The 24332-nt window shown below is 41.2% G+C and overlaps 1 long non-coding RNA gene across 4 annotated transcripts; it reads right to left on the minus strand.

Annotated features, from left to right (window-relative positions):
- Positions 1-14441: 14441 nt before the first annotated feature.
- Positions 14442-24239, minus strand: LOC109490700. 4 transcript variants are annotated; one of them, XR_004623305.1, is made up of 5 exons: positions 24011-24239; positions 19553-22845; positions 19226-19419; positions 18877-19034; positions 14442-17796 (listed from the first exon to the last, which is right to left on the minus strand). It is a non-coding gene; the product is annotated as an uncharacterized LOC109490700 (long non-coding RNA). The 4 variants fall into 4 exon arrangements; XR_004623306.1 differs by having other exon boundaries at positions 18877-19419; positions 19553-22699; XR_004623307.1 differs by lacking the exon at positions 19226-19419.
- Positions 24240-24332: the final 93 nt, after the last annotated feature.

Genomic DNA, 24332 nt, shown 5'->3' on the forward strand with positions numbered 1-24332 from the left:
AAATAAAGTCCTTAACCCCTCCCCCCATGTGGGACTGGATCCAACGACCCTGAGACCGTGACCTGAGCCAAACTTGGACGCTTGACCCACTTGAGCCCTCAGGTGCCCTGCCTAGTAACTTCTACCCTACTTGCCCTCTCTATGAATTTGCCTATTCCAGGTAACTCATGTTTGTGGAATCATACAGTATTTATCCTTTCTGGCTTAGTTCATTCAGCATGTCCTCAAAGTTCATCGTTTGTAGCATATATCTACATTTGTGTTGTTTCCACATTTTGGCTATTGTGTAATAAACATTGGGGTACACATACCTGTTTGAATCCCGGCTTTCAGTTCTTTAGGTATATACCTAGGAGTGCAATTGCTGAGTCGTACAGTAATTCTAAGTTAAACCTTTTGAAAACCACCAAACTGTTTTTCACAGCTGCTGTATAATTTTGCACTCCCACTAATAATGCAAAAGGGCCCAAATTTCTCTACATCCTTCCCAGCACATTATCTCCCATTTTTAAAAAATTAAAGCCATCCTATCGGATGTGGAGTAATAGCTCATTGTGGTGTTGGTTTTCATTTCCCTAAAGATTAATGATATCTTTTAATGTGTTTAATGGCCATTTTGAACACCTTCTTTGGAGAAATACCTATTCAAGTCCTGTGCCAATTTGTTGTTACGTATCTTTTTATTATTGAATTGCAGGAATTTTTTAAAATGTATTATGGATATTTGTCCCTTATCAGACAAAAAATTTGCAAATGCTTTCTCCCATTTAGTAGGTTGTCTTTTTGTTTTCTTTATAATATCCTTTGATGCACAAAAATTCTAATACCAGTTTTTTTTCTTTTGCTGTCTGTGCTTCTGGTGTTATACCCATGAAGTCATTGCCAAATCCTAGCCATAAAGATTTTCTGCAATGTTGTCTTCTAAGAGTTTTATAGCTTTAGCTCTTAAGTTTAGGTCTTTGATCCATTTTGGCCCAATGGACCAACAAGTTTTATTCCTTTGGATCAGGGTTACTGGAGGGAGCCATTTCAAATAAAAGAGTTGGGGGGGGGCATAGTTTCCAGAAAGACTGGAAGAACTTGAAAGACAATAGGTGTTCATGACACAAGAACAAAATATATTCCTGAAATGCAACCTATGCCACGGGTTCTGGCTCAAAAATTCAACACAGCCAAACTTTTTTCTACTTTGTAACCTCCACTCTGTTTAAACTCTGATCCAGAGGAGTTGATTTTGAAAAGTTAGTGTTCATGGCTCTAGAGCAGGTGGAACCAAGAAATGTTTCAGGACTATTTTTCTGACAGCCAGAAATCTGTTGTTCTATTATCAGACTTGGAAAAGAAGAGGTATAGAGATCATTTGGGAGAATCTGAAAATCGTAGAATGTCTGAGAAAAGGAAAGAAGGGAAGGGAAGAGAAAAGAAGAGTAGGGAAGGGAAAGAAAGGAAACAAACGTAGTCCGGTATGTTGAGATTCTTGGGAAGAAGAAAACTTTAGGAAGTCATGCAAAATTCTGTGGAGGAGAGTCCAATGCTATCTATGCATCTAGTAAGTACATAAGTAGGAAAAGGATAAATGAAGGAAGAACAAATCAATGGATAATTGTTCTTTAGGGAAACATTTATTAAGTCTCAGTGTAACCAAGAAAATAATAAATATAAATTGATGAGAAAGTAATTCCTTGGGCACCTGGGTGGCTCAGTTGGTTAAGCAGCCCTGGGATCCTGGGATGAGTCCCATATTGGGCTCCCTGCTCTGCAGGGAGTCTGTTTCTCTCTCTGCCCCTCCTCTCACTAGTTCTCTCAATCTCTTTCTCTCTCAAATAAATAAATAATTTTTTTTTAATTTTAAAAAATTTTTTAAAAAGTAATTCCTTGAGTTCCAGCTGCTAAAGAGTATGTTTAATGATGATGTACAAGACCCTAGTACCCATATTTCAGATTTGTTTTTCAGGCAGAAATTGACTTATCCAGCTAAAATGAATTTAAAATATCTTCTGTTCTCCAAAGCCAAGACTGTTGATTCTAATGGGACTGTCAAACAGCATGCTCCAATTGGACCCTGAACCAAAGCATTGCACTAACACGGTCAGCCAGAGAGTATTACAAAGAATGGAAGCCTTCCATAGAAATCAGCTGATAAAGATTCAGTATTCAACAGTTGTTCCTCATGTAATTGCATTGTAGTGTCTAAAATATGGTAACATAATCCCTGAAGTAAGAAGCAAACATCCCAGCATAGAAACTTTGGGACAATGAGCAGTATTCCACACTGGAATAGAATGATTTCCTAATTAAAAATTAATACCAGTTTCTTCAGGAGGAGTAAGTGGAAAATGGTAACCAGTGTATAGTCTCTATGAGTACTTGTATTTAAATTTGTATAATAAACTGTACATACTTTTTCTTGCAGTATGTACTAGGTTTAATCTTCTGCCATTAAGAAGTCCCAGTTAAATAGGAATTAACACATTCCTTCAAGTGGTTAGTATCCAAATATGGTAGGCTTTACCTGACTGTTATAATCAAGTTTCTGGCATCCAGAATCTTACATTATCTTAAGGAAACATGGGCTACATTATACCTGCAAAAAGATTATTTGAAGGAATTTTTAAAAGCCATTGTAACATTTTTAAAGATATTTAAATGTCAGGAATCAGAGTATAAAACATTTTAAAAACAGGCATTCTTTGTTTTTTAAGTTTTTGTTTTGAAGTAGTCTCTATGCCCAACGTGGGGCTGAAACTCACAACCCCAAGATCAAGAGTTGTGCACTCTTCTGATTGAGTCAGCCAGGCCTCCCTCTTTGTTTTGTTTTTATCTAAAGGCAAAAAATAATTATTGGCAGGATCTTGCAATAATGTGATCAAAGATTAATTAATATTGTTTATATGTTGTTTAGAAATAAGATAGTTTCTAGAGGTGATATGATTTTGTAGTTAATAAAGAGATTTGCAATGTTACAAGTAATCAGTTAAGATACTGGACAGATTGGGGTATGGATGGAATTAAAGAAATAAGAAACACCATAAAGAAACAGGAATAATGGGGCGCCTGGGTGGCTCAGTCGTTAAGCGGCTGCCTTTGGCTCAGGGCGTGATCTGAGTCCTGGGATTGAGCCCCACATCAGGCTCCTCCGCTGCTTCTTCCTCTCCCACTCCCCCTGCTTGTGTTCCCTCTCTCTCTCTCTGTGTCAAATAAATAAATAAAATCTTAAAAAAAAAAAAAAAACCCAGGAATAATGCATCTGCCTAGAATGCCTTCCAAGAAGGGAGTGTGCTGGGGAAATTGGTAAGAGTTGCTATAGCAGCTACACGTAACTATTCATTTGTGATATATGTTGAGTTATGATGCATCGAAACACGGGTTAATCTCATGTTTAAATATGTCGAAGCATTGAGAAACCACAGTGCACATAATAGCATATATTTTCACATTTTGGATGATTCCTGGAACAAAGTGGAGAGTGTTGTATCCATGTCTGCCCAGAATCTGAAGCCACTGCAAAGAGAAATAGACGAATCAATTTTCTCACAACAGCTACCACCATTAATAATCACCAGAGAAGGAAAGAAACTAAATCTAAAGATATTCTCTAGAAATTCTTGCTGTAAATGGCTCCTGCCAGTTCTGGGAACACACGGTAGGTTTCCCGAGGAAGAGTAGGCATGTTGAAGTGCACAAGGAACAAAAGTAGCTCAGTGCTGAGGTTAGGGCCCCCCTTAGCCCCAGTGCTGGGCACTCTAAGGAAGACACTTTCCCATGGAGGGAGCCACAAACTCAGCAAGCAGCAGCAAGAGTAGCTGCAGGGACTCGGCTGTGGAGGAGAGGCAGCTAAGAAATGCTCACAGGGTCTGGCCCCCACTAAGCTTTCCAGAGTGACAGGTTCTGCCCTGGGAGAGATCTGCTGGCCTCAGAACAACACATTGCCCAGGCAGAGGCAGTGATATGAGCAGCAGAACTGTGACCATAGCTACAGGGGCAACTCTAAAGTAGAAACTGTGAAATCAGCCAGGACAATGAGCCTGGCTTAAGAAAAGTATATGCTATTTGTGAGGGCTAATAAGACTGATTGCAAAAGCCAGGAGAGTTTATAAAGCTCCACCCTCCAATTGTCATCTGGAGACTGTTGGGTGGGGGGTTGTCAGAGAAGCTGGATTCCAACAAAGAGGGGACACAGTTTCAGAGCAATGTGTTTTGTTGTCTTTGGTGGGGGAAGAGTCACATACATTGTAACCTTGCTTTATCTAATTCAGATTAGTGACCTGTCAAAACACCAGTGTCACAACAAACTTTACATAGCACTCCACAGTTTACAAACATCTATTCATTTAATTGATGGGGGGAAAGCCTGAGAATTCATACAAATGGTATGTGTGCATGCCTGAGTGAATGGGTAAGAGAATAGATGCATTGCATGTGTGTGTTATGGGGAGGGGAGGAGAACCAAGTAGACGGAAAATAAATTATATATTTAAGTGGAAGGAATATTATCCTTACCCTAGTCAATAGAGACATGTGGGTTGAAACAAGTCCAAGTGAAACCATTCTGGCCAGGAACACACCCCAAAATGTGAAGGCTGTGGATTTAAGAAAATACTTGGAGGCTAGGAAGGAAATTAAAACCCTCACCTAGGAAACACCAAGTAAGATAAAAGAGTGATAAATATGAAAGTGAAATGAGCTGATCCTAGTGTTAGAAATTTTTCAGATATCTGTGGAATAAAACAGCTGTCAAATTGTAAGTTCTCATTGAACATTAGGAATTTTATTCACCTATTTTATGTATTTCCTGATTAACAGAACACTTAAAACAAAAACAAAAAAAAATGCTCTAATGGGGAAAAAAATTACAGAATTAACTCTCAAAAGAACTCCTGCCAAACCCCACAGCCTGTGTTCACACTTCCTATTCCATCCACATGTGTAGGAACGGGCAAGTAATCAGTAGGAATTTCTTTTTCCAGCAAGATGCTTCATATCACAAGCCATTTGGGGAAGTTTTGACTAAATAAGTTATTTTGTAGTCCATGACCTGTAATAGTGAAGAATTAGAAATTATTTTTTTCCAAAAAAAAAGAAAATTGTTTTTTCCTAGATAAAAATACTGTTTACACAATTTAGGTGAAATTTTCCCCAAATCAGGAAATATCTTAGAAATTAGTATTTGATATCTAACATGGCGAAGTAATTTTGCCTGGATTTTCCTATACCTGATCCCAGGCTCTTTCTACAAACCATACTATTTCCTGTGAACAGCAATTGCTGATTTTTCTTGACGTTGTTGTTGTTGTTGTATAAATGTTGCAATTAGAAAATGTGTATTTTTAAAATCTCTGGCTTTGAACAAATTCCCATTTTATTTGCAACATCTTTTGTAAACTAGAGCAGACTTAAAGTATAAAGAAGATATTTCCTCAGACTTCATTCCCAAATGGCATCTTTCTCAACATATTCAGATATACAAATCACATAAAATATAGGTTTATAGCAATGCATCTTCTAAACAGCTCTGAAATTTTTAAATTTTTAATTTCTCCCAAGCTAACATCTGAGCTGCCATATGTTTTGAATTTTTCCAACTCAGAGAGATTACATAGCAAGTCACAAACTTGCATGATCTAAAGCACATGACTGGAAAATCTCTAACATCAGAAGTTAGGGGTCATTGATCCACACGCAAATGGAAAAATGTACAAACCTCCAAACACAAATCTGATACAAAACTAAACAATTCTTTTCAAGTCACGAAAGAGTTTTTAAGCCTCAGTCGTTTGTAAGCAGAATGTTTCAGTTGATTTTATTTCCCTTAATTGAGGTGGTTTCTCAATTTTACCTGTGCTTTCATTTCTGGGTGCTAAAAATGGATAAAATCATAGGCCAAATAAATAATTCCAGCTCCCTCATTATACTGAGAAATCTACAATGACTGCTTTGCTTAAGATCAAAATGGTAGTCATTCACTGGCAGACCCAGAGAACTCATATTTTCCTATGGAATATTCCCTAGGAATATACAGGCTCTGTTCAACTATTTGAGGGACTCTTGTAGTGGAACAATTTGTTCACAATTTTCTAAGCATGGTTTCATTGGGCAGAACCAGGACCACAGAATTAGGGTAGAAGAGTGATATAGAGAAAAGGCCTTTCCATTTTTTATTAAATGTGTTGATAAATGACTTATATACAGTAAACTACATGCATTTAAAATACACAATTCAATGAGTTACAACAGTTGCATACATCCGTGAAATCACTATCTTCATTAAAATACAGAACATTCCAAAACCCCCAAGATTCCTCCCCATTATAGCCAATCTCTCCCTCCGCCTTTGGCCACAGGCAACCACTGATATGATTTTTATCACTCTATAGTAGTTCATATTTTAGATAAATGGCATCATATATCATGTACTTTTTAATGTCTGGTTTCTTTTACTCAGCCTAATGATTTTCAGATTCATCCTGTTTTATGAGTAGTTCATTGTTTTTATGCACTGAATAGCATTCCGTTGTATGGATGTACCACATCTCCTGATCCATTCACCAGCTGATGAACATTTTGGTTGATTCCACTTTTATTGTGAATAAAGCTGCTATGAACAGTTACATAAAAGTTTTTACGTGGACATGTGTTTTCATTTCTTGAGTTATATGTAAAAGTAGAATGAATAGATTGTATGTAGATTTAACTTTTAAAAATTTTTTAATAGTATTTTTTATTATGTTAGTCACTATACAGTACATCCCTAGTTTTTGATGTAAAGTTCCATGATTCATTACTTGCGTATAACACCCAGTGAGCCATACAATACGTGCCCTCCTTAATACCCATCACCAGCCTGTCCCAGTCCCCCACCCCCCTCCCCTCTGAAGCCCTGTTTGTTTCCCAGAGTCCATAGTCTCTTATGGTTCATTCCCCCTTCTGTTTAGCCCCCCACACTTTCTTTATCCCTTCCTTCTCCTACTGAACTTCCTACTTCTTATGTTCCATAAAATGAGTGAAACCATATAATTGTCTTTCTCTGCTTGACTTATTTCGCTTAGCATTATCTCCTCCAGTCTTGTCCATGTTGCAGCAAATGTTAAGAAATTGTTCTTTTTGATGGCTGAGTAATATTCCATTATATATACGGACCACATCTTCTTAATCCAGTCATCTGTTGAAGGGCACCTCAGTTCCTTCCACGATTTAGCTATTGTGGACAATGCTATGTTTAACTTTTTAAGAAAGTTCCATATGGTGTTCCGAAGTAGCTGTATCATTTTATGTTCCCACCAGTAGTGTACAAGAGTTTCAGTTCATTTACATCTTCACCAACGCTTGTTAGTCTTTTTCATCTTACCCCTTATGATGGGTGTAATGGTACCTTGCTATGGTTTTAATTTGCATTTCCCTGGTGACTACTAAGGTTGAGTGTCTTTTCATGTACACAAAATATCTTCCATGAGGTGTTACAGAGTTGTTTATCTTATCATTGACTTGAAGAGGTCTTTATCTAAATACCAGTCAGTCCCTTTGTCAGATATTTGATAGAGAAGATTTTCTCCCATTTTGTGGCTTGCTTTTTTGTTTTCTTAAGTGCCTTTCAAAGAGAAAATATTTCAGTTGAAGTTCAATTTATTAATTTTTTTCTTTTATGATTCATGCTTTTTGGGTCCTAAGAAATCTTTGCCCACTCTAAGTCAGATAGTTTTACAGTTTTAGCTTTAGGGCTCTGATACATTTGACTTAATATGGAGAATTGTGTGAGGTATGAGTTGATGTTTTTTTTTTCTCCCATGGATATCCAGGTTTTCCAGCAATGTTTGTTGATTTTCCTTTCCCCGTTGAATTGCTTTGGCAATGTTGCTGAAAATTGTTGATCATATATGTGTGTGGTTCTATTTCTGGATTCTCTAGTTCCATTAATGTATTTATCTATATTTTACCTTGTCTATATATTATTCTCAGTGCATCTTTATATTTAAAGTGCATCTCTTGTAGTTAGCAGGTGGTTAAGTCTGCTTTTTAAGCCATTTGGACAATCTTTGTTTCTTCATTGGAGTGTTTAGTAAATNCCATTTTATTTGCAACATCTTTTGTAAACTAGAGCAGACTTAAAGTATAAAGAAGATATTTCCTCAGACTTCATTCCCAAATGGCATCTTTCTCAACATATTCAGATATACAAATCACATAAAATATAGGTTTATAGCAATGCATCTTCTAAACAGCTCTGAAATTTTTAAATTTTTAATTTCTCCCAAGCTAACATCTGAGCTGCCATATGTTTTGAATTTTTCCAACTCAGAGAGATTACATAGCAAGTCACAAACTTGCATGATCTAAAGCACATGACTGGAAAATCTCTAACATCAGAAGTTAGGGGTCATTGATCCACACGCAAATGGAAAAATGTACAAACCTCCAAACACAAATCTGATACAAAACTAAACAATTCTTTTCAAGTCACGAAAGAGTTTTTAAGCCTCAGTCGTTTGTAAGCAGAATGTTTCAGTCGATTTTATTTCCCTTAATTGAGGTGGTTTCTCAATTTTACCTGTGCTTTCATTTCTGGGTGCTAAAAATGGATAAAATCATAGGCCAAATAAATAATTCCAGCTCCCTCATTATACTGAGAAATCTACAATGACTGCTTTGCTTAAGATCAAAACGGTAGTCATTCACTGGCAGACCCAGAGAACTCATATTTTCCTATGGAATATTCCCTAGGAATATACAGGCTCTGTTCAACTATTTGAGGGACTCTTGTAGTGGAACAATTTGTTCACAATTTTCTAAGCATGGTTTCATTGGGCAGAACCAGGACCACAGAATTAGGGTAGAAGAGTGATATAGAGAAAAGGCCTTTCCATTTTTTATTAAATGTGTTGATAAATGACTTATATACAGTAAACTACATGCATTTAAAATACACAATTCAATGAGTTACAACAGTTGCATACATCCGTGAAATCACTATCTTCATTAAAATACAGAACATTCCAAAACCCCCAAGATTCCTCCCCATTATAGCCAATCTCTCCCTCCGCCTTTGGCCACAGGCAACCACTGATATGATTTTTATCACTCTATAGTAGTTCATATTTTAGATAAATGGCATCATATATCATGTACTTTTTAATGTCTGGTTTCTTTTACTCAGCCTAATGATTTTCAGATTCATCCTGTTTTATGAGTAGTTCATTGTTTTTATGCACTGAATAGCATTCCGTTGTATGGATGTACCACATCTCCTGATCCATTCACCAGCTGATGAACATTTTGGTTGATTCCACTTTTATTGTGAATAAAGCTGCTATGAACAGTTACATAAAAGTTTTTACGTGGACATGTGTTTTCATTTCTTGAGTTATATGTAAAAGTAGAATGAATAGATTGTATGTAGATTTAACTTTTAAAAATTTTTTAATAGTATTTTTTATTATGTTAGTCACTATACAGTACATCCCTAGTTTTTGATGTAAAGTTCCATGATTCATTACTTGCGTATAACACCCAGTGAGCCATACAATACGTGCCCTCCTTAATACCCATCACCAGCCTGTCCCAGTCCCCCACCCCCCTCCCCTCTGAAGCCCTGTTTGTTTCCCAGAGTCCATAGTCTCTTATGGTTCATTCCCCCTTCTGTTTAGCCCCCCACACTTTCTTTATCCCTTCCTTCTCCTACTGAACTTCCTACTTCTTATGTTCCATAAATGAGTGAAACCATATAATTGTCTTTCTCTGCTTGACTTATTTCGCTTAGCATTATCTCCTCCAGTCTTGTCCATGTTGCAGCAAATGTTAAGAAATTGTTCTTTTTGATGGCTGAGTAATATTCCATTATATATACGGACCACATCTTCTTAATCCAGTCATCTGTTGAAGGGCACCTCAGTTCCTTCCACGATTTAGCTATTGTGGACAATGCTATGTTTAACTTTTTAAGAAAGTTCCATATGGTGTTCCGAAGTAGCTGTATCATTTTATGTTCCCACCAGTAGTGTACAAGAGTTTCAGTTCATTTACATCTTCACCAACGCTTGTTAGTCTTTTTCATCTTACCCCTTATGATGGGTGTAATGGTACCTTGCTATGGTTTTAATTTGCATTTCCCTGGTGACTACTAAGGTTGAGTGTCTTTTCATGTACACAAAATATCTTCCATGAGGTGTTACAGAGTTGTTTATCTTATCATTGACTTGAAGAGGTCTTTATCTAAATACCAGTCAGTCCCTTTGTCAGATATTTGATAGAGAAGATTTTCTCCCATTTTGTGGCTTGCTTTTTTGTTTTCTTAAGTGCCTTTCAAAGAGAAAATATTTCAGTTGAAGTTCAATTTATTAATTTTTTTCTTTTATGATTCATGCTTTTTGGGTCCTAAGAAATCTTTGCCCACTCTAAGTCAGATAGTTTTACAGTTTTAGCTTTAGGGCTCTGATACATTTGACTTAATATGGAGAATTGTGTGAGGTATGAGTTGATGTTTTTTTTTTCTCCCATGGATATCCAGGTTTTCCAGCAATGTTTGTTGATTTTCCTTTCCCCGTTGAATTGCTTTGGCAATGTTGCTGAAAATTGTTGATCATATATGTGTGTGGTTCTATTTCTGGATTCTCTAGTTCCATTAATGTATTTATCTATATTTTACCTTGTCTATATATTATTCTCAGTGCATCTTTATATTTAAAGTGCATCTCTTGTAGTTAGCAGGTGGTTAAGTCTGCTTTTTAAGCCATTTGGACAATCTTTGTTTCTTCATTGGAGTGTTTAGTAAATTTACATTTAATGTAATTATTGTTATAGTTGGATTTATGTCTACTATTTTATTAATAGTCTGTTGTCATCTCAATTTTTTGTTTCTCTGTGCTTCCTTTCCTGCCTTCTTTTGGATTATCTGAATGTTTCCGAGATGTTCATTTTAACTTGTCTCTTGGTTTTTTAACTATACCTCTTAATTTTTTTAGTGGTTGCTTTAGCTGTTACAATATACATTAAACTTTTCACAGTCCACTTAGAGTTAACATAACACCCTGCAGCTATATAGGTCCATTTACTCCTATCCCTATCATTCTTTATGCTATGATTCTGTTCTATGTATTACTTCTGCATATATTTTAAACCTCTCAAGACAATGATCTAATTTTTGCTTTTCTTAATACTTTTAAAATTTTATTTATTTATTTATTTATTTATTTATTTATTTATTTATTTAAGAGAGTGAGCATGCAAGTGTGGGGAGGGGCAGAGGGGAGGGAAGGAGAGAGAATCTCAAGCAGACTCTGCACTGAGTGTGGAGCCCCATGAGGGGCTCCATCTTATGACCCTGAGATCATGACCTGAGCCAGTGAGTCAGATGTTTAACTGACTGAGCCACCCAGGTGCCCCTAATTTTTGCTTTTGAAAGTCATATATAGTTTATTTTTTTTAATGATTTTTAATAGACTTTTTTTTTTTTAAGACAGAGAACGTACAGACAAGCAGGGCATGAGGCAAAGGGAGAGGGAGGGAGAGAATCTTAAGCAGGCTCCATGCCCAGTGTGGAGCAATGCAAGGCTTGATCACACAACCCTGAGATCTTGACCTAGGCCAAAATCAAGAGTTGAATGCTTAATCAACTGAGCCACCCAGGTGCCTCTAAAGTCATATATAATTTAAAGAAATTAACATAAAAATAGTTTTGTACATTCACCTGTATATTGAGCTTTTCTTATTCTCCTCATTTCTTCCTAAAGAGCCAAATTTCCCTCTGGTCATTTTCTTTCAACTTAAAGATACTCTTTCATCATTCCTTGCATTACAGGTCTGTTGGGGACAAGTTCTCTTAGGTTTCTGTATCTGAAAATAGCTTTGTTCTACCTTTATTTTTCAAGAATTTAAAAAAGATTTTATTTATTTATTTGACAGAGAGAGAGAGCACAAGCAGGGGGAGCAGCAGAGGGAGAGGGAGAAGCAGGCTCTCTGCTGAGCAGGGAGCCTGATGCAAGACTTGATCCCAGGTCCCTGGGATCATGACCTGAGCCAAAGGTAGATGCTTAACTGACTGAGCCACCCAGGTGCCCCAAGAATATTTTCAATGCATACAGAATTCTGGGTTGGCAAATTTTTCTTTCAGCACTTTGAAGATGTTATTGCATTAAATATGGCCACCATGGTGTCTGATGATAAGTCTGTAATCATCTGAATAATCTTTCTCTTGTATGTAACATGGCATTTTTTCATTAAGATTTTTTCCTTATCTTTGGTTTTTTGCAGTTTGACCATGATGTCCTGAGACTTAGATTTCTTCAAATTTATCCTGTTTAGGGTTCGCCAAACTCCTTGAATCTATAAATTCATGTCTTTCTTCACACTTGAGCAGTCTTCTATTATTATTTCTTCAAGTATATTTTTCTGCCCCATTCCTTACCTCCTCTACTTCTGAACTCCAATTAATGTATATCAGAACTTTTGTTTTTGTTCCACAGGTCCCTGAGATTCTGTTCAGTCTTTTTCAATCTTTTTTTCCCTCTCTCTCTCTTCTTCAGATCTAACAATTTCAGTTGACTTATCTTCTAGTTTACTAACTCTTCTGTCATCTCCATTCTGATATATCTGTTGTGGTGGTTAACTTTATGTGTCGACTTGACTGGGCCACGGGATGCTCAGATAACTGGTAAAGTCATTTTAGTGTCTGTGAGAGTGTTTATGGAAGAGATTAGCATTTTCAGTAGTCTGAGTAAAGAAGAGCCACCCTCACCAAAGTGGTCAGGCATCATTCATTCCATTGAAGGCCCAAATAGAACAAAAGAGGAAGGAAGGAAGGAAGGAAGGAAGGAAGGAAGGAAGGAAGGAAGGAAATTCTCATCAAAGAAATATAAGATTAAAAAGAAACAGAGAAATTTTAGAGCTGAAAAATACAATAACTGAAATAAAAAAACTCAATGGATGGTCTAAACAGCAAAATGAATGAAAAAGAGAAAGAATCTGTGACCTGGAAGATAGAATAATAGAATTATGCAATCAGAACAACAGAGAGAACATACATTTAAAAAAAGAAAGAAAGAAAGGAAAGAAAAAAGAGCCTAAGGAGCCTGGGCAATTATAATAGACCTTGTATTTACATTATCAGAATACCAGAAAGAGAGGTGAAAGTAGGCATACATGAAAAAGTAATCAAAGAAATACTGGCTGAAATATTCTCAAATTTAGCAAAAGACAGAAACCTACATATTCCAGAAGCCAAGAAAATCCCAAATAGGATAAATCCCCTCCAAAACACATCATGATCGAACTTCCGAAAACTAAAGACAAAGAAAAAAAAATCTTAAAGGCAGCCAGAAAGGAACATTATATAATCAATAGATGGAAAACAATTTGAATGACAGATTTGTCATGGAGGCCAAAAATAAGTATCATCAAATATTTCAGGAGCTGAAAGAAAAGAACTAGAAGCTTGTAATTCTGTATCTAATAAGAATCTCCTCAAGATGGCAGTAGATATGGTAGGAGATGCAAGATGTAGCAATTTGTTTGTGAAGTGTATTCTGGTGGCTGTGACACCTCCTTTCTCTACTATAGCCCTAGTTACCTCAGGATCCCCGCCCTGAATTCTCTAGCCAGAGAGATGGCAGATTTTCTAAGGAAGTTTTAGCCACCTCTATACCACCTGCCTCCACTGTGACCGCATGGGCCTTGGAATAAAGCATCAAAAATATGGAGAACGTTTATTCTAGTTATAAGATTACCACATTCTGGTGATTGTAGCTAATAATACTGTATTGTATAGTTGAATGTTGCTTAAAAAGTACATCTTAAATATTCTCACCACACACACACACACACACACACACACACACAAATGGTAACCATGTGACAGGATAGAGTGTTAGCTAATGCCATGGTAGTAATCACTTTGCAATATATAAATGTATCAAATCAACATGTCATACAACTTAAACTTATACAATGTTATATGTCAACTGTATCTCAATAAATCAGGGAATAAACGAATGAGTTAATGAATGAAAAATTTGTTCTAGTTACATGGTCCAAGTTTTGCCTCCATAATCTTTCTGCCTTTGTTCAGTCTCCAGAATCCTCAGGTAGTCATGCTTTTCTGTATCCTGTCCAGTTTTACACTGTTATTTGTGAGAGGATTAATTCGTTAGATACTCAACTTGCCCATACCAGAAGCAAACCAGGACTTACCATTTTATTTATTTATTTATTTTTTTAAAAGATTTTTATTTATTTATTTGACAGAGATAGAGACAGCCAGCAAGAGAGGGAATACAAGCAGGGAGAGTGGGAGAGGAAGAAGCAGGCTCATAGCGGAGGAGCCTGATGTGGGGCTCGATCCCATAACGCTGGGATTACGCCCTGAGCCGAAGGCAGACGCTTAACCGCTGTGCCACCCAGGCGCCCCAGGACTTACCATTTTAAATCTTGCATTTGACTAAAATATTGGGCCCAAATATGTTATTTCCTTGCATACACTAAGACTTATTTAAAACTTTCTTAGGATATAGTTAATGACAACCCAAAACCGGATAGTAAGACTATATTTCTGTAGTTACTCCATGTACTCTAAATCACAAAAAATCTCACTTTCTGTACTAACACTTTTACACCTTTGCTATGTTACTATGAAGTTTCAAAACAAAATTTTCATGATGATTGCATTAGAGAGTTATTCTAAAAAGGAACCAGGTAATAACAGAGATCTTTCAAAAACACCAAGTGTGTTACCATGAACTTTTAAAAAGTGGGGGATACTTGTACTTGAACGTTGCTGAGGGAGTAGATGTGAAAAGTTCTCCCGGACACAAACATCAGCAGATCCACCAGGAAAGGCACCTTCCTCAGCATGCAGAACATGGACTACCTCCTACCCCCAGAAACCTTCTCCTTCCCCTCGCTCAGGACAACCCACAACAGCTGGGAGTTACCCCAGTTCCTCCTTTCTCCCATCCCCGATATCTAAACCATCAGCAAATCCTGTGAGCTCCATCTTCAAGACGTACCCAGAATAGGACTAACCACTCCTTCCAAGGCCACCTGTCTGGTCCACACTGGAGCCCATCTCTTGCCTGAGTTCCTAGAAAAGTGTCATCATTGACCTCCCTTGCCCATCCTCAACCCTCTGTCATCTGTTCTCAACACTGCAGCCAAGATGGCCCAGTGAAACAAGGTCCCATGGGATCACAGCCCTGTCATGGCTTTCTGTCACACTGTCACCTCCCTGAGGTCATGTCCTAAGCTGTCTCCTGTGGGCATAGGGCCTTCTTGCTGCTCCTGCGTACACCTGGTATGCTCCTGCCCGCAGCCTTTGCACATGCTTGCCCTTCTGTTTAGAATGCTCTTGATGTGATATCACTCACCTTCTTTAGATCTTGACTCAAGTATCACCCTCCTAGTGAAGTACCACCTGGCCCCTATGTGAATAGCAAACACCACCCCCACCTCCCCTTCAGCACCCCCAGCCCTGTCTCCTGCTTTATATTTCCATAGCACTTAGAATCTCCAGTCCATCTCAGCAAGGAAGAAACTGAGGCATAAACTGATGGCTTCGCCACCAACTCCCCCCCCCAATTTCGTGCTCCAAATCCCCAGGGGGAAAGGTGCCCCAGGACTCTTCCACAGCCAGGATGCCCGGGACAAGGGGTCCACCCACCTCCTGCATCCTGAACACCATTAGGAAAGGGAACCATATGAGGAATCCACCTGCACAAGAAACCTGAAACCAGACACCTTCCTCTATAACAGGTGAGCACACACGCTTCCTCCCCTTGCCTGAGGTGCTCATCCGAGAAAGCTAAGCAGAGATGCTTCCAGGGTCCAAATCTCCCTCTGGCCAAGGTCCTAGGAAACAGACATCTGATCCGACCACTCTGCCAGGCTTGCACCCACTCAGTGAGTCCTAAGACCCAGAGACTTCTTTCCACTCCAGCTCAGTCCTTCTCACAGAGAAGCAAACTCCAGCCTCACAAACGTGCTCATCGTTAGCTCTGGAATACCCTGGGTTGTGTCTACACTGGCCCACACAGGGGTCCACAAATGCCCTAGGGTTGCAAGCCACTCTCAAGCTGCCCTTAGAAAGGCAGAAACTGGCCCGATTAGGCACACCAGCCAAGTGACTCGATGTGCTGCAAACTCGGACAACATCCTCCCTGAACACCAATGCTTCCGAGTCCAAGCTTCCAACCTTTGCTCACTGGGCACTGAGCACCATGTCAGCATGAACACTGCTCTTTCAATTCACTGGCCTCCCAGGCCTTCCAATCAGAAACCAAGCTCCAGACACCACACTATTTTCCCTTCAGAGAGAGATGTCAAATGATGGAATAAAACACTCCCTGTGCACAGCACACTTCCATCCACATAGAATTCCTTGATCTTTCTCCTTCAGGCAGCCCTACAAGACCCACACCAATGAGAGATACCACGAGTTCAATTATCACGTATAAATTTGACCTTGTGTCGTTCAATATTTTTATCTCAAAGTCAGTGTCTCTATTGCTTTATTAAAATAATGATAATTAATAATAATGATAATGATGATGATGACATGGTCACCTAAGGGTCTGGATCTCCATAGCCAGACAACATGGCTCTGGTTCAGATAAGGATGAGGACACAACCTCAGCCCATGAAGCAAACCCCACACCCTCAGGGATCCCGACACGCCTCACAGGTGAAGAGTTCCTTTGCTACACAGAGTTGTCTGAGTCCAAAGGATACAGGAAACCCCCAGCATTCATTCTGTTTTCTTCATCAATTCCCCAGCTCAAGTTGCAAGTGACTCACCAGGTCAAGCTTCCAGAGCCCAGGATGGACCTCCGGGTAAGCAGCGCCCACCCACGCCCCCACCCCGGGGAGGCTGACAGGAGGCTCCATTTCCTTGGGGAGCACAATGTGGCACTCCCCGAGCTCCTCAAGAACCTACACCCCTTCTCCATTTCTCCCTCTCACAAAGGCCCCAAACCCTGTGACAGCTCTGAGGCTGTTTTACTTTAACAAATAATTTCTAATATCAGAATGGGGCTCGCAGAAGAGAAAAACATGAACACCCACAAAGGATTCCTTTAATATTTCAGAAGACTTTTCCCATTGTTTAATTAAACCATGAAATAAAAACGCACAGATAACCCCTTCCACTAGCAGGTCCGATTCACTTCACTGATCGAAAGTAGAGCAGGAAATAAAAGAGTAACAGATGTTCTGAGGACCCGTCATGTTCATCACCTCAGGTTTGAAACTTCACACGCATGCAAGGAAAGAAGCACGACCAAACATCTTGGCCTGGCAACTCTGACAGTCTGAATCGGAGTGACAGGGACAGACGATGAGGCTGTGTGTGTTTGGTGAGGCCAGTGGCCCTGAAGAAGGGGCTCGGCCAGCTCTCCACCTGGGCCCCACCTGTCCTCAGCCAGGAACCTGCTCGCAGCCCTCACCTGTCACAACTGTCACATGGGAGACTCACAGACACCCCTGGAGCCCGCCCTGCCCACACCCTGCTGCAGAATGCAGTCAGATCTCCTCTGGGACCCCTGTCACCTCTACCCAGACCTGGAACTCCCCGGTCTGCTGCTCCAGGATTCCCCCTCTTCTTCCAAAATTACACTGGCCCAAGGCTTTCCTGAGAAAGGGAGAAGGCTACCTAATGAATGGTTCACACCTTCTTTCCCCTTCCGTCATATTTCTCTCCACTTACCTTCCTACCTGTGCAAACTGTTAAGTGATGTATCCATGGAACATGAATGTGCTCTGAGATCTCAATCTTTCATTGCAGCCTTCTCAGGCCTCCTTGTGCAATAACATACCATATCCCTAGGACAGAGAGTTTTAAAATTATTATTTACAGAATAATACAGCCCAAATCACCTCGTTTTTAGTTGCTCTTCATTAGGCAGAACAGTTTCTGTGTAAAAAGCTTTTCCATAAAGATCATCTTCCAGCAATTTCTTTTTTTAAATTTGTATTATGTTATGTTAGTCACCATACACTATGTCCTTAGTTTTAATGTAGTGTTCCATGATTCATTGTTTGTGTATAACACCCAGGACTCCATGCAATACGTGCCCTCCTTAATACCCATCACCAGCCTATCCCAATCCCCCACCCCCCTCCCCTCTGAAGCCCTCAGTTTGTTTTCCAGAGTCCATAGTCTTTCGTGGTTCATTCTCCCTTCTGTTTACCCCCCCCCATTCATTCTTCCCTTCCTTCTCCTACTGATCTCCCTGCTATTTCTTATGTTCCATAAATGAGTGAAACCATATGATAATTGCCTTTCTCTGCTTGACTTATTTCACCTTACAGTAATCTCATAAGGAGGAAACAGAAACACTGTGGGATAACCTGACTCACCCAGTGTCAGGCAAGCAGTTCCAGAACTCAGCCCAGGGCTCCTGACGCCAAGCCCCTTGAAGCTACCAGCATGCCTCTATCCAAAGGAATTCCCAAACACTCTCCTTCTGACTCCACCACCAAAGAAACGACAGAGAGAATATGGCACCTCAAAATATCAAGATGATACATCCAGTAGCTAGATAGTCAAGCTCAACTTTTAAACAGGAAAAGGCTGCTTTGAATAATTTTGAATTTTCCCTCGACCCTAATTGTAAGAGTAAACCTCCCCTTCCCTTTCTATTAAGAGTGTTTCTAGGAAACAGCTGTTCAAAATACATTCATAAGCGATGAATGAACAGAGAAAATGGGATCCCCTGCAAAGTTCTCCCTGCTCAGAAACTAAGTACCTCTTTCACCAAATCCAGAACACTGACAAGTACTACTTAAGTTTTACTTCATGGCTCAACTAGAGCAAAGAGAAAAGACCAGGAGATGGTGGCTTAATGAGAGGTTTTACCTCCAGTCCTGACGTGGATATGACATTTCGCCAAATGGACCTACCGCTTTCTCTGAACGCTGGTGTCCTGTGTCAAGCTGCCTCACTGACTCAGACGCAGATGTTCAAAACCTCGGGTCTCGTGGAGCCAGAGCAGAGAAGTGCTGTCAGCCGGGGAGAAGGCAGCTCCTCGGACCTAAAGCCTGCACACCTGCTGCGGTTTCTGGGAGAAGGGAAAACACAGACTTGTCTTTTAGTAGTCATCATCTTCACAGCCCATTGCCACTGTCCCTGGAGACAGAGTGCACAATGCTGAAGTTGGGTAATGGCTCTGGGGCTTCTTACCGCCACACCTGTGGCTGAGGGAACGGGGAACACCCTGCTGAACTCGCAGTACTGCTCAAGATCCATTACCTGCACTGTGTCGGGGGGCAGGGGGCACCCCGCTGAAGTTGGGGACTGTGCGGTCCTTACTCTTGCTTTTGCTGGGGAACATGGGAAACCCTGGAATGTCTGCGACCCATCCCACAAAAGCTCTGGTGAGTGGGCGCCCTGGAGTTCCTGGGCCTGGGGCAGACGGCCAGTTGACAGAGACTGGGCAGAAGAGACTTTCAAGGGAAAAAGAAAACTCATCTGAGTCTCCACGATGAACTCTCTCCACGCGCCCTTCCAGAACCCCGCCTCCCACCCGGGGTGCCCCCTACTCCCGGACCCCCACCCCAGCACACAGCACGCACTCACTCAGCCAGGAACTCCACAGGTCAACTCTCTCAGAACTCCCCTTCCTTGGTTTCGGGTCTGCATCCTCGGGGTGCTCCGGTCTGCCACAGAGACGTAGCTCCACCCCCACGCGGTGACTGGTTGGGGAGTGTGGTGCTTCCAGCCCCTTGAATGCCGGGCAACTCGCCCCCATGACCCGCAACTCTGGGAGCACAGGGGGTCCAGGAGTCGCCTCCTTGCCTCAACGCCCTGTGCAGGAGTGAGTGGGATCGTGGGCAGGGCCCCAAACACACACACACGCACGCACGCACGCACGCACACACACGGTCCCTTCTGTGGACCCCTCTAGCTGCAGACCACCCTCAGAGCCCTGCCCCTTCCCTTAAGCACCAACCCCCCCTCCAGTGATGTGCCTGGTTCCTGGCAAGGTCAGCTGCTCTCAGACTGTTCCAGCCTTGGGCTTTAGGAAACGCAATGCTTTCAGGCATTTCCAAGGCAATTTTAAGCCCAAAAAGGAATGCTCCAAAAGGGAATAGCTTTGCCTTCTTGTCTCACCCATGGAGTGGATAGTGCTTCTCAGACCTTCAAAGCATCCTTCTAGGATGAGCCCATTTGTGCTGGAATCTATATACACATGCTTGGTTCTGCAGGGAAGGGGTCAGGATGAAGAACAGCCACCCTTCTGTGCTGTTCCAGTTGTGAACCAGGAACATTTATTTTTCACTTAAAAAGAAAACATAGTGTTATTGTCAACACTGCATGAATGAACCTTTTAAAACATTTTAGAGAGAAAGGAAGAGAGTTTTATTCAAACCCAAGTCAGGACAGCTCACAATCTTCACAAAGAAGGGAGTGCTCCAGGGAAGGAACATTTGGGGCAGGGTTATATATTTATTCTGTTTTGTGTTACATACAGAGTTACACATCAGGATGAGGAAGAACATTCCAGAAAGTGACAGACTTTTTCTTATGTTTTCAGTATGTACAAGTCAGTATGACTTTAATCTTATGGGAGCCAGAGAGGGTCTTTTGTGTTCTTACCTTGATGTTGGCAAAGGCATTTTTTGGTTATCTTTTTCTTTTTGAAGCAGATGGACAGTATGTGCTATGGGCAGAAATAGGGCCCATGCTTTGAGGTTTTGCCCAGTCATTTTGAGCTGGGTAAAATGTTAAAGGATAGCTTCCCTGGGAGGCCAAGATCAGGGCCCATAGATGGTATAAGATAAAAATTACTCTTATCCTTATCATCACTACCAAACGGAGGAACTTGAGACAAAAGCACCTTTCACATAGTATAAAGAAATCAAAAGGACCCCTATAGAAGGTTACCTGCTCCATGGTCAACACAGGCACCAGAGGCATTCACAGTCTCTGGACTCCTCCCCTTGTCCTGCCCAAATCTCTGAAGCATAGAGATCATTTACAGTCAGAATTTTAGAACTGCCAGACATCTTAGAGATGTCCGGCCGGCACCATTCCCTTGGACTACAGAATACAACAGAGTAGCTCACTGTCACAACACGAAAGTGCTTTTTCTGCAAATTTTGCCTCATGGAAATCATAATCCTAACAGAAACACTACGATGGTTGGGAAGTAAATAATCGGAGGTAAGGGAATATTTTAGCCATTTTTAGAAGCATTGTCTCACTCTTAGAAGAGGCTGAGTGTTTTTAAATACTATCTCCAACCTTACAGCACATTCCAAACAGACCAGATAGTTCTTTCAGTAACTTTAATATCAGAAAAATATTATAGTATCTCTATTCCTAGGTATCTTTAAGTCTCTTACTCAAAGGTCCTCCACTGAGATAATTATCTTCATGATCATGATGGGCAGACGTTCAAAGGGCAGCCGAATTTGTTCCAGTTGGCCACACAACAACAAAATCCTAATACTTCCTAGGTTTCCAGATCAAGAAGACCAGAGGTAAGAGGGAAATGGTACCCTGTATGTTAGAACAAGGGATTTGGAGTCAGTTTGGAGATCCCACTTAGGTTTCTGACACTAAAATCCTCTGTAATTCATATAGTCTCTGAGCCCTTGTCTAACCATCTAGAAAATGGGACTCATTCTATCTACATCCTAGTTTAGAAGTTTAAGAGGGAGAATGCTACACAGAGCCAGTATGGTGTCTCCCAAGAGCAGATGCTCAGGAAGCCATAATTACCATTGGCTCTATTTCTTTTCTAGAAAAAAGAACACATGTTGAAACCATTTTTCTAAAAAGATGACTCACAAGATGATTTTCAAACCTTAAGGAAGGTCAAGAAGCTGCTATTGTGTCGTATTTCTCTCAGAAATCATGTTGTTTGACTGGTGGGGACAATAGCACCATCATCACTAGGAGTGGGGAGCTTCCCATTTCCATATGGCTATGTTGACCCCGTTAACTCAGGGCCACCAGAAAGGACAGCTGGACCCCACCCAAACTATGTGTTGGCATTCATCCCCCAAGCATATGGCCCAGTGATACACAACTGAGGTGTATCTTAGTCTCATGACTAAGGTTTTATTAGATGGTAATAAATGACCTTTTCCCAACAACAGCTAGCCCTCTTAAGGTCCTGGAAACCTTGCTTCCAAAATTGCTTAGAGTCTTCCGCTAACCCTAACGCCCTCCCAACTTGAGGGTGTATAATGGGCCACTCTTCATGACCCCAGTGCAGCTCTTTCTGCCACGGGTCCTGTCCCCCTGCTTTAATAAACCACCTTTTTGCACCAAATGATGAGGGAGCAGAAGGCAAGCTGAGGACAAAGCAGGAACTGACACCCCACACGCCCCCCCATGGAATGTACGTGATATTTGGGTACTGGTTTCCGCTGGCTCCGAGTGGAGGTCCCACGGCCAGAAGTGGCTAGACCAGGGATGTGGAGGGGATCCCATTAGATCCATCAGGAGGAAACCTCACACAGGAGTCTTAAGATTGGCAGCCGTGCTAGTCACTTAGGTGGCTGTCCCATGCCCAAGACAGATGACTTTGTATAAGGACAGCAGTAAAGAGAGGGCATCAAGTTTCTGGGTCTTATTACCATCCCCGCCAGGGTACTCACTTCCAGCCAAAAGGCAGGCTTTCTCCTTCCCATAGAGTAGCCATGGGCTAGAGGATTGTAGCCTGACCTATCCACATGAAAGGGTTCCAATAAGACTGCACTCCTTGAAGAGTCCCTGGAAGGAGAGTAAAGGTAGAGGAGAGAAAGTACTCACCAATTTTGCACTGAAGCTCAGAGTCCGGATGTAAAGACTCAAAGTCCCACGTTTGGACGCCATATGATGAGGTTGGGGAATACAGATGAGGTTCAGTGGGGTGGAGTCTGGAGCCGACAACCAAGAAAGAATTCAAAATTGGTGCAAAACTGGTGGTTTATTAAAAGCACGGGGACAGGACCTGTGGGCAGAAAGAGCTGCAGCACCAGGGTTGTGAGAGGATGGCTGATTATATCCTACGGGGTTGGAGGAGCTTGTAAGGAAAAAGGAAGGTTGAGAAAGTACTTTCATATGTTAAAGAAGATTCCTGAGATACCGGAGGCCTTGGTCCAGTCAGGTTGTTTTTTCCTCTAGCAAGGCATTAACATTAAAATAGCTGGGAGCTTCCTGGAAGAGTCCTGCCCAGGAGTGGGGGTGGGAGGAGGTTGCAGGGTGCGAGCTTGTACCTTGTGTGCAGCCAGACTTCTGTTCCCTCACCACATCCCACTGACAGGTAGTTAAAACAAGCGGGGTGATCTTCCTCCAGGAACTCAGCTGCCTCAATATTGATACTTTGCTAAGGGCAAAAGGCAACCTTGGCTTGACATGAGCCCGACCACCAGGATCCTGTAAGTCTTCTTCTATAACAATCCCTTTAGAAACTTTATCTCCATCACTCCCCAAGATACATGTTAGCAATCACCCTCTGAACATATGGCCCAATGATACACATATGAAAGGTCTCATGACTTAAGGTTTCAGTAGACAGTAGTAAATGACCCATCAACGTCCTGAAAACCTTGCTTCCAAATTCCTAAAAGACTTACACTATCCCTAACCCCATCCCGACTTGAAAGTACAGAATCAGTCACTCCTCACAATCTCAGTGCAGCTCCATCTGCCCATGAGTCCTGTTCCTGTTCTTTAATAAAACCACCTTTTTTGTACCAAAGACATCTCAAGAATTCTGTTTGCTCCTGGACCCCAACATTTTCTTGTGGAAAAATAAGAATCAGGCCGGCGAGAGACCAAGTGACACTCAGAGAAATAGGAGAACTCAGATTTATTTTGCGCCAGTGGACCCAGATGAGCTCGTGCTCCAAATTCTGGGCCCTGGGCAACGGAGTAATAGGGCTTTTATAGGGGAGTGCAGGCAGTCAGGCTCCAAGGGCTATGCTGACTGCTGGTAGGTGGGTTGAAACTGGGGGAGTGGGGGCTGCTTCAGGCGGGAACAGTAGCACAGGGAGCCTGTGGCTGGGAAACCCTTTTACAGAGGCAGAAAGGGCTGCTTACCACTTGCTCGCAGTAGGGTTTCTGGTTGTCTCTAGATTCTTGTTAGCAACTTTCTGTCTTCCGGGGCCTCCTGGCGTGGGCCTGCTCTGGTCAGTTTTCCTCTTCAATCTGAGCAGATTTAGTTCCCATGGTACATTAGTTTTTTTAGGCCATTCTCTATAAAAAGGGCTCTTGGAAGGGATGGCTGGCTCTAGGAGCTGAAGCAGTGACTGCAGGAGCCAGGATAATCCTGAAATATCAGAAAACGAGTAAGTACCAATCATGGAAATCCACCAAGTTGGAATTATGTCAAGGGAAACAGGAGACGGCAGGAAGAGCCACA

The sequence above is a fragment of the Ailuropoda melanoleuca genome, chromosome 2, assembly GCF_002007445.2.
Source record: "Ailuropoda melanoleuca isolate Jingjing chromosome 2, ASM200744v2, whole genome shotgun sequence".
Classification (NCBI taxonomy): domain Eukaryota; kingdom Metazoa; phylum Chordata; class Mammalia; order Carnivora; family Ursidae; genus Ailuropoda; species Ailuropoda melanoleuca.